Raw genomic sequence first — 12,118 nt, 5'->3', positions numbered from 1 at the left:
CGCTTGAGGACACCTCAAGTATCCACCTCTCTCAAATTACACTCATTCCAATAATAATCTGCCTTTCTATATTGATACCGAAGTGGATAACATTACATTTAACCACACAATACTGCATCTTCCATGCATGTGCCCACTCACTCAGCCTGTCCAAATCATGCTGGAGCATCTTGCATCATCCTCACAGTTCACCCTCCCATCCAACTTTGTATTATCTGCAAATTTGGAGATAATACATTTAGTTCCCTCTTCCAAATAATTAATATAAAGTGGATAGTTAGGCTTCTAGCACAGGTCTCTTCAGTACCCCACTGACAAAAAAAGATCCATTTATGTCAACTCTTTGCTCCCAACCTGCCTGATCCCTACTGATCCGCCTGACATTAAGGGACAATTTTGCTTGGCCAACCAGCCTAACCTTTGGAATGTGGGAGGAAACCGGAGCACCCGGAAGAAACCTATGCAGACATGGAGGAAACCTATGCGGACGTAGGGAAAATGTACAAATTCCACACAGATTATCACCTGAGGCTGGAATTGAACTGGGGCCTCTGGTGCTATGAGGCAGCAGTGCTAACTACAGTGCTACTGTGCATCCCAATAAAAAAAAGTTACAGTGATGGGCACCTGGTATAATCTCAATAAATTTTTATTGGAACAATTTCCTTGAGTTTGAGATACACTCATTGATATTTTTGTTCATTTGACATTTCTCAAGGTAGGAAATGCACAAAGGTATTTGAAATTCCAAAGATTACCAATTCTTCTGTTAGCTATAAAAGATTCGTACCGTTGCATGGTGCAACTGTGGATGTTGAGTAACTGAGCTGCAAAGCAGATGAAACATATTTCCTGCAATCATTTAATGGGAAAGAACAACCCCCCTTTTCATGGTAGCCCAAAAATTAAAACTTCCTTTTATCTGCCTATAGACCATTACACAGTTGACAGAGTGGAAAGGACCTTCACGGGGCTGCTCTGTAACTGGTTTCAGGAGGCATGTTAGCTGAAAACTATGCCTCGTGAAGTACATTGCATCCCCAGTCTGCACACTCAAGGTTGCGAATTAACGAGGTGATGAATTATGCATGTGAGCCAGTGTTTTATGGCTTTTGTAGCATATATGCATAGGCTTTTGAATAGAACTACACATTTGAGACCAGGAACATACTGACCTAGTGTAGCCACATGTCTTACTAATGAGCAAAAAATGCACTACCCAGCCCCACCAATGTTCACATTCACTAGAATATAAAACACATAGAAAAGTTAAAGGAACAAATTAATGTATTTGCATAATGATTCAATTATTGAGCCTTCATGGAAGAAAAGACAAAGAAAATTGACTTGACGCCAGCGCTATTATTTCAGAATTCCACGCTCTTGCCTACACCATCTCTTAAGTGTCCCACAGCTAAATGAGATGTTAAATGGCATGAAGAATTCCCCGTGAGTGCTATATAAGGGATCATCAATGACTTCCAAGCTGGTTGTTGTATTATCTCTTCTGGATGTTGCTGTAATCCTATGCATTTTGGTTGCCCTTTCAATATTTGTTGATACATGAGAAGTCTCACAACACCAGGTTAAAGTCCAACAAGTTTATTTGGTCGCACGAGCTTTCGGAGCTTTGCCCCTTCATCAGGTGAGTGAAGAGTTCAGTTCGAAAACAGGGCATATATATGCCTTATTAGACTTTAACCTGGTGTTGTGACACTACTTACTGTGCCTAACCCAGTGCAATACTGGCAACTCCATATCATATCTGTTGATAGGTACAGTCTACAGAGAGTGGCCTTGTAGTAGCTACAGTACTCCTTCAGCAAGTTGAAGGCCGGTGCACAAAATAGTTGCTTCCATGCATGGATAGCCAGCTAGGATTTCCCCTTGGCATTGAGTATCAGAAGATGAATGACAGAGGCTACACAGCAACAAGCTGCTGGAAGGTGGAGGTGGAGGAGTGGAAGAAGGTGGTGTGAAGAGATACTTTGGAGAACAGATTGCTGCAGTGTTATACTGTCTGAAATCTCCCTTTGCCTGCTAGTATCCAGAGGCAGCACTCTGAGCTTGTGTCACCAGTTGAGCCTCCACTGCAACACCCAGGCATTTGTTGAATTCTGTTTCTGCTGCAGTAGAAACTGTCACATTGGCCATCGGATCGTGCAGAAAGGATCAGACGCTGCAGAATGGTGGGCTTTACGGTGTGTAGATGGAGGTGGCCATTGTTTCCACTCTGGAAAAGATAGGCTTCACGATCTGTATCCGTATTTATATCTGTATCTGTGGTGGCACAGTGGTTAGCATTGCTGCCTCACAGCGCTAGTGGCCCAGGTTCAATTCCAGCTCGGGTCACTGTCTATCCGGAGTCTGCACATTCTCCCCATGTCTGCGTGGATTCCCTCCGAGTGCTCTGGTTTCCTCCCAGAGCCTGAAAGATGTGCTGGTTAGGTGAATTGGCCATGCTAAATTCTCCCTCAGTGTACCTGAACAGGTGCCGGAGTGTGGCGACAGGGGATTTTCACAGTAACTTCATTGCAGTGTTAACAGAAGCCTAGTTGTGACACTAATAAAGTAAACTTTAAACTGTATGAAGCCTTGGGTCAAGTTGGTGCTTCTGGGCATCAAATGCGGGCTTTGTGTCAGAGTCCCAGTGCACCGAGCATTTGGGTTTGCACACCCATTGGTCTTCTGAGCAAACGCCTGGAGAACCCCCTGCTGCACCCAACCACCTCCATCCTAGTGAGAACACACAACCCAGTGTGTATTTAAATACCCCAGTGTCCCCTCTCTCTCCCACAGCCAACCATTCTTGAATCTTGCACAGTAATCTTTCCAATGATTCAAACACCTCAGGTAGCCATAATGCACCTCTGCTTTATAAGACACGCAGGCTAGCTTTAAATCATGTTTCGGGCACCCTATTGATGTGTACAGCCAATGAACAGTATGGGGAGTGTGAGTGCAGCAAGAAATCATTGAAATGTACGAGCAGTGTAAAGCTGCAATGCAGTTTCTGGCCTGGGTTAATTGGGAGTTTAGTGTACATTTGCAGAAGCTATGTAATGGGACGGAATGTTACTTTATTGATTATGCTGTGCTGAACGATACAATGAATGGTTTTCCATTTGAAGATCTGTAACTTATATGAACTGTGAAGCAATTGTTTATTAATGGAAAAGATACTGCTTTGATTGAAAGGTTCACATATTGATACATGGCTGGGAATTTTCCATTCAATGAATCCAATTATTGCTATGGTTACTGTTCATGATTGATAGAACTGTTAACTGAGAGTTGTTGGGGATGGGATAGGGATTTTTTCCTTTACTCTTTCATGGAGCATGGGCATCGCTGGCAAGGCCAGCATTTGTTGCCCATCCTTAACTGCCCTTCAGCTAAATGGCTTGCTCAGCCATTTCAATGGGCAGTTAAGTGTCAACAGTCTCATGTACGCCAGACCCAGGTAAGGATGGAAGATTTCCTTCCTGAAAGGGCATTAGTGAGCAAGATGTGTTTTTACGATAGTCAACGATAGTCACCGGCACTGAAACTAGCTTTATGTTTCAGACCTATTTATGAATTCAAATTCCACCAACAGCCATGGTGGGATTTGAACCCATGTCTCCAGAGAATTTGCCTGGGGGCTCTGGAATACCAGTCCAGTGACATTACCGCTACACCGCTGTGTACGGTGCTGCGGCGTCAGTTGGGGAACTTTCAATGCATTGTTTCTTTTCTCAAAGAGCTAATTCAGTATTGTGCCAAAGGCGGTCGCTGTGCTTGGCAGAGAGCAGCACTCAGAGTAACAAAAAGCAGAAGGGGAGAATTTTAGTATCAATAGATGCGGACATTTTTTTGGCACTTATAGAATGGAAACGTCAGGAGAAGATACTTTGATGATCTTTGTTACGACGCATCCATTTCAACATTAAAACCTCAAAAGTAATGAACTGGCTGTAAAGTGGGACAACCCAGGGTAATGAAATACACAAGATAATTTCATTCAATGGTAACTGATTACAGGTAACTGCCAAATCAACTTATCACCTATTCAACATTGCCAACAGCCTGAGAATTATTTGCAAATTGGACATTGGAGGCCAAAATATATTTCCAAAATATACTCATCAGGTGGCAATAGTGTGCCTTGGTGTATCAACGTTTTTGGAACAACCGTTTAAAATAAAATCATTGACTAGGCATGCATAGTAACAGAAAAACCTTATATTTGTCACAGAAAGAGTGTATCCGTTTTCTTTCTGCTTGTAGTCAGTATGTTTTTATGTAAAGGGGTATGTCTTTTCTTACCCTGGGAATGTGTATTCCAATTAAATATTTCGGCAGCAAGCTTTCATGAGTTTAAACTAAAGATTGTTTATTCTTGCACACTTGCCTCAAATTAGGCACTTGTATCAGACACTCGTCTCTCTCTCTCTATCTCTCTATCTTTTTCACACACACACAGACACACACACACACACACACACACACACACAAATATTAAATACAGATAAAGATAGTGCACTTTACAGATTTGAAATTAATTCAGTCTCTGGATTACGATTTCTGATCTCCAGTGTGGCAGGCTTACGGTTTCCTGAGTGGATTTGATGATTTAAAGTTGAAGTGAACGAGAGATCTGAAGTGAGGTCTGGCACAGTGAAGAGTTCACATTAGGCTGTGAAGTTTCCTGGTGTCAATCTCTTGGAGGTTAATTCTTTAAACTTTGCAACTAGAACAGGTGAAGTACTTTGGCTGTTTGATGACTTGCAGCTAATTTCAGAGTCTGGTTCTCAGACAGGTTAATGGCTGATGGTTCAGATGGATCTTCTTGGTCCTAGGGTAATAAGGATGCAGTCCATGAAACCAAACTCAATCAAATCACCAGTAAGTTAACACTGCAGAGGCTTAGGGCCTGATTCTCCCCAAAAAATTCTAAATGCTGAATTTGTGGGAAAATTGGTGTAAATCATGATAGTTTTTTTAGTGGGAGTTCAGACTCGCATCTCCCACACTCTGTGCAATGCAGAGGTCACAATCATGAATATTATTAAAAGCTCGGGGGTAGGGTCTATTCACACCAGAGGTTGACAATTCTGTGCCTTTGCACATGTGCAGTGGCCCCGAACTGTCAGTCTCCCATTTGCTGGCCAGCTCGATCATTAACCGATTTCCAGCACCCCCCACCCCAGCAGTGACAATCCCCCCTTTCACCCCAGCAGACACCCCCACCCCAGTAGATCCTCCCCCATAGTAGGCAGGCCACCCCCACGGCAGACCACACCACCACCACCGCCCCCCACCTCCACCCCCCGCCCCCCCCCCCGCCCCCAACCCAGCCTGCCTCGATCAGTGGCCTCCTTCCAGCCTTGACCAACCCTGTTTGCAGAGTAGCAGAGGACACCTACCCCCATCAATCACCCCAGTGGGCAGTGCCAAGGTGCCCACTGGGCTTGGGCACTTTGCCCCTTGGGCAATGCCAGGGAACACAGGCTGGCAATGCCAGGGTACCCATGCCCAGGGGCACACCCCCCCCACCACCATCTGACCCCCTAGGGGCCTTGATTGCCTGCCCTTCACTCCAGCAGGATCTCTCGCTAGTTCCCCAAACATGGGGAGCTACTTTAAACTCTGCCAGAATGAAATACTCGAGATACGGTGAGAGAGCTATCGGGCCAGGAGAATGAAGTCCCGGGCCTGATAATGACATTTAAATTATATTAAGATTGTAATCACTTCTCTGGTTTTACCACCAGATTCCAGCATGGTCTCAACTGTACCTGCTCTCCAGCAATGGGGGATGTGAATCCCACAAAATGGCCAATGTGCATCTTCCAATCTGATGTGCCAAAAAGTTAGCACGTGACGATGGGGGAATTGGGCCCTTATTTTGGACAGGGGAGGCCAATGTAATCTTCCCTTTTGTCCAGTATGAATCATGATGACATGCGGTCTGGAAACTGCACTATCATTTGGTGTTGGCCCATCCTTAAACAGTGAGCTGTGTGAGTTCCCCACATGGCTGTGAAGTTCCTTCACCTACTTGCACATTTAATTAGGTATTCAACAGAGGCTTGGCACTGTCTGTAGCCCAAATTTCAAAAGTCCCATGATTTACTGCAGCCATCTCAACAGTTTGTTTGTGTCCAATTGTTAAAAGTGTTGACTGAAAGTTCATAAAATGTCATGTCTTCACTGGACACATTGTTACGATCATTAAGAAGAATAGAAAACAATTAAACCTTTAACACTGGAACTGGAGCAGGCCATTTAGCCACTTGGACCTGCTCCACCTTTCAAAGAGATGGCGACTGATCTGTGATCAAACTCCATTTATCTGCTTTTGTCCTTAATACATTTGTTTTAAAAAGATGATCAACCTCAAATTCAAAATTCACAACTGACCTCGCACTAACAGGGGAATTCCACTTAAATAGAGAGCTTCGATGGAATTTAGCGTCCCTCCCATTCCCCCTTGGCAATTAATAGGTCGGGTGGGCTGTGAGATTGGGTGGGAAACTGTAGGGTGGCAATGCTGTTGTCTTCCCTTATCATGCCTGGGTGTGAAAGCTTGTGGGTAGTTCTTCCCACCCAGAGACCAACTGAGACTCTGTACCAGTGGTGGTGTCATGTGGCCCATATGTGGTCCATATCCCATCACCACTGTGGTCGACAAGTGGATAGGGATTTTACACAGCTATCTCTTTCAGGTTTGCCAACGGCCTACCAGCCAGGGTGACCCTCATTAACAGGCACTCTTTGTTTGAATGAGGGAACTGGAATGGGATTAGGTCCCATAGGAAGTCACCACCTAGCCCTTGATGTTGACACCCATTTCCGCTCATCTTGGCAGGGTTGTCATGGTGGCACAGTGTGTTAGCACTACTGCCTCACAGCGCCAGAGACCTGGGTTCAATTCTCGGCATGGGTCCACTCTGTCTGTGTGGAGTCTTAACATTCTTCCCGTGTCTGCATGTATTTCCTCTGGGTGCTCTGGTTTCCTCCCACAGTCTGAAAGATATGCTGGATAGGTGCACTGGCCGTGCTAAATTCTTCCTCAGTGTACCTGAACAGGCACTGGAATGTGGCGACTAGGGGATTTTCACAGCAACTTCATTGCAATGTTAATGTAAACCTACTTGTGACACTAATAAATAAGCTAAACTAAACTTGGCTGGCCGCCCTCGCCCTACGATGCCCATCCCACCTATGCTCACCTCCACCTGGAAGCGATCTTCAAGGTTTGCCCCACTACTGTTCGACATTGGTTACCGGTCCCAGCAATGCTGCTGGGATTGGAGAGCTGCCAGCCTCTAATTGGGCAACAGCTCCTGGGGACGGGACTTCCACTCTGCCCAGGGCTTAATTGCTCACTGGCTGTCTAAGTAAGTGCCTGATTACCTCAGAATAACGTCGTTGCCCTTGGACAAAAGTGATGTGGAGCTCAACACACCCAGCAATGATTCCTGTCACCCACGTTAAAGTATTCATGTGGCTGGTCCAAATAAATATCTCGCCAATGCTGACGCCTGTTCTGAATAATGACAGTAATGCTGAGGGGGAATCATTTGACTCAGTTGTTGGAGATGGTCATTGCCTGCCATTTGTGTAACACTGCCTCAGTCCAGGCCGGAGTGCTATTCAGGCCTTGCTACATCCTTCAGTGCCTGAGGAGTTGCAAATGGTACAAACATTGTGCAATCATCAACGAACATCACCACTTCTGGCCTTATCTTGGAGATAAAGTCATTGCTGAACAATTGAAGGTGGTTGGGCTGAGGACACTACTGTCAGTGGCCGTGCTAAATTCTCTCTCAGTGTACCCAAACAGGTACCAAATGTGGCGACTAAGGGATTTTTACAGCATCTTCATTACAGCGTTAATGTAAGCCTACTTGTGATAAATAAACTTTACTTTAAAATGAGCTTGCCATAGGCAAGCTCGATCTGCCATTAATCCACTACCAACTTGATTTCCTCATTTTAAATTGCTGTTGGGAAATTGAGTTCTGGCCTCCCAGACAATCATAGAATCCTACAGTGCAGGTGGAGGCCATTTGACCCATTGAGACTGCACTGACCACAATTCCACCCAGGCCGTATCCCCATAGCCCCATGCATTTACCCTAGCTAGTCCCCCTGACAAAAAGGAGCAATTTAGCATGGCCAATCCACCTAACCCGCACATCTTTAAACTGCGGGAGGAAACCAGAGCACCTGGAGGAAACCCAAGCAGACACGGGGGGAACGTGCAAACTCCACACAGACAGTGACCCAAGCCGGGAATCGAAGCCAGATCCCTGGCGCTGTGAGGCAGCAGTGCTAACCACTGTGCTGCCCCTACAACTGAGTGGCCTGCCTTGTTTCCTGATGCTCAGACCTTCACACTGTAAGCTCCCTTATTCAAATTGTGGAAATGTGTAAATGATCCAGTCATGAGCTGAAACGAAATGTTTGTAGAAACACCGTGTTGTGTTTTTTGTAATCTCACCTCTTGCTTCTCAAAATGGAGCTGCTAACAACACAGAGCTAAAGATGGTCAACAGTGCCGTGACTCCCATTTCCACACAGGACCGAACAGGTTTTCAATCCTGCTGTCCCTCACAGAGATAGTGATAGCCAAAGGTGTTAGCCCCACGCCTCTTCCCCATCTGGACAAAATTGTTGGGTTATAAAGAAAACTGCAGAGCATGTGGAGTGGAAGACCACATCGCTGAGTTTTCAGATAAATCTCTGCGTACACTCAGTGTGACCTTGCTGGTTCTGGGCCATGCAGCTCCAGAACTCCCACTCGTATCCTGGGATGGTGCCAGGCTTTAGATTTCTGTACAGCACTCCCTGCACGTGAATTTGACTGCAGTTGCCCGGGCACCATGAGCGTGATAGTGCTGCTAAAATCGAGGCATCTCTCTCTCGGTACGGTCCCATTCTGCACTCTGCATTTAGTGAGAAGACTGAAGACCCGAGGTTGAGGGGTCGGGGGGGGTACGGTACTGCTTACTCCTCCTCCACTCACTGACTAAACGGTGAAAGGAAAGTCCACCCCACAGCAATAACTCGCTGCTGGCGGGAATAACCAGGAACATGTGGGATTTCTGTCTCTCACAGGAAGGAAGTTCCGACTTGAGGAACTGCTGGTCACAATCAGATTGGCAGCCCCGACAGTCCCAACACCCCTACAGTCCCAACACCCCTACAGTCCCAGCACCCTGACAGTCCCAGCACCCCTACAGACCCAGCACCCCTACAGTCCCAACACCCCGACAGTCCCAGCACCCCTACAGTCCCAACACCCCGACAGTCCCAACACCCCTACAGTCCCAGCACCCCTACAGTCCCAACACCCCTACAGTCCCAGCACCCCTACAGTCCCAACACCCCTACAGTCCCAGCACCCCTACAGTCCCAACACCCCGACAGTCCCAGCACCCCTACAGACCCAGCACCCCTACAGTCCCAGCACCCTGACAGTCCCAGCACCCCCACAGTCCCAGCACCCCCACAGTCCCAGCACCCCGACAGTCCCAGCACCCCTACAGTCCCAACACCCCTACAGACCCAGCACCCCTACAGTCCCAACACCCCTACAGTCCCAACACCCCTACAGTCCCAGCACCCTGACAGTCCCAACACCCCTACAGTCCCAACACCCCTACAGACCCAGCACCCCTACAGACCCAGCACCCTGACAGTCCCAGCACCCCTACAGACCCAGCACCCCTACACTCCCAGCACCCCTACAGTCCCAACACCCCTACAGACCCAGCACCCCTACAGACCCAGCACCCTGACAGTCCCAGCACCCCTACAGACCCAGCACCCTGACAGTCCCAGCACCCCTACAGACCCAGCACCCTGACAGTCCCAGCACCCCTACAGACCCAGCACCCTGACAGTCCCAGCACCCCGACAGTCCCAGCACCCCTACAGACCCAGCACCCCGACAGTCCCAGCACCCCTACAGTCCCAGCACCCCTACAGTCCCAGCACCCCGACAGTCCCAGCACCCCTACAGTTCCAGCACCCTGACAGTCCCAGCACCCCTACAGACCCAGCACCCCTACAGACCCAGCACCCCTACAGTCCCAGCACCCCTACAGTCCCAGCATCCCTACAGTCCCAGTACCCCTACAGTCCCAGCACCCCGACAGTCCCAGCACCCCACAGTTCCAGCACCCCTACAGTTCCAAAAGCCCCTACAGTCCCAGCACCCCTACAGTTCCAGAAGCCCCTACAGTTCCAGCACCCGTACAGACCCAGCACCCCGACAGTCCCAGCACCCCGACAGTCCCAGCACCCCTACAGTCTCAGCACCCCTACAGTCCCAGCACCCCGCCAGTCCCAGCACCCCTACAGTCCCAGCACCCCTACAGTCTCGGCACCCCTACGGTCCCAGCGCCCCTTCAGTCCCAGCACCCCTACACTCCCAGCACCCCTACAGTCCCAGCACCCCGACAGTCCCAGCGCCCCTACACTCCCAGCACCCCTACAGTCCCAGCACCCCTACGGACCCAGCACCCCTACAGTCCCAGCACCCCGACAGTCCCAGCACCCCTACAGTCCCAGCGCCCCTACAGTCCCAGCGCCCCTACAGTCCCAGCACCCCTACAGTCCCAGCCCCCCTACAGTCCCAGCACCCCTACAGTCCCAGCACCCCTACAGTCCCAGCACCCCGACAGTCTCAGCACCCCTACAGTCCCAGCGCCCCTACAGTCCCAGCACCCCTACAGTCCCAGCGCCCCTACAGTCCCAGCACCCCGACAGTCCCAGCCCCCCTACGGTCCCAGCACCCCTACACTCCCAGCACCCCTACAGTCCCAGCACCCCCACAGTCCCAGCACCCCTACAGTCCCAGCACCCCTACAGTCCCAGCACCCCTACACTCCCAGCACCCCTACAGTCCCAGCACCCCTACAGACCCAGCACCCCTACAGTCCCAGCACCCCTACAGTCTCAGCACCCCGACAGTCCCAGCACCCCTACAGTCCCGGCACCCCGACAGTCCCAGCCCCCCTACGGTCCCAGCACCCCTACACTCCCAGCACCCCTACAGTCCCAGCACCCCTACAGTCCCAGCACCCCTACAGTCCCAGAAGCCCCTACAGTTCCAGAAGCCCCTACAGTTCCAGCACCCCTACAGTCTCAGCATCCCTACAGTCCCAGCACCCCTACAGTTCCAGCACCCCTACAGTCCCAGCACCCCTACAGTCTCAGCATCCCTACAGTCCCAGCACCCCTACAGTCCCAGCACCCCTACAGTCCCAGCACCCCTACAGTTCCAGCACCCCTACAGTTCCAGCACCCCTACAGTCTCAGCATCCCTACAGTCCCAGCACCCCTACAGTCCCAGCATCCCTACAGTCCCAGCACCCCTACAGTCCCAGCACCCCTACAGTCCCAGCATCCTTACAGTTCCAGAAGCCCCTACAGTCCCAGCACCCCTACAGTCCCAGCATCCTTACAGTTCCAGAAGCCCCTACAGTCCCAGCACCCCTACAGTCCCAGCATCCTTACAGTTCCAGAAGCCCCTACAGTCCCAGCACCCCTACAGTCCCAGTACCCATACAGTTCCAGCACCCCTACAGTCCCAGCACCCCTACAGTCTCAGCATCCCTACAGTCCCAGCACCCCTACAGTCCCAGCATCCCTACAGTCCCAGCACCCCTACAGTTCCAGCACCCCTACAGTCCCAGCACCCCTACAGTCTCAGCATCCCTACAGTCCCAGCACCCCTACAGTCCCAGCATCCCTACAGTCCCAGCACCCCTACAGTCCCAGCACCCCTACAGTCCCAGCATCCTTACCGTTCCAGAAGCCCCTACAGTCCCAGGACCCCTACACTCCCAGCACCCCTACAGACCCAGCACCCCGACAGTCCCAGCACCCCTACAGTCCCAGCACCCCGACAGTCCCAGCACCCCTACAGACCCAGCACCCCTACAGTCTCAGCACCCCTACAGTCCCAGCACCCCGCCAGTCCCAGCACCCCTACAGTCCCAGCACCCCGACAGTCCCAGCACCCCTACAGACCCAGCACCCCTACAGTCCCAGCACCCCTACAGTCCCAGCACCCCTACAGTCTCAGCACCCCTACAGTCCCAGCACCCCGACAGTCCCA

Source organism: Carcharhinus amblyrhynchos, chromosome 17, assembly GCF_965287045.1.
Source record: "Carcharhinus amblyrhynchos chromosome 17, sCarAmb.v2.hapA, whole genome shotgun sequence".
NCBI lineage: Eukaryota > Metazoa > Chordata > Chondrichthyes > Carcharhiniformes > Carcharhinidae > Carcharhinus > Carcharhinus amblyrhynchos.
Note: the sequence above shows the minus strand (reverse complement) of the source record.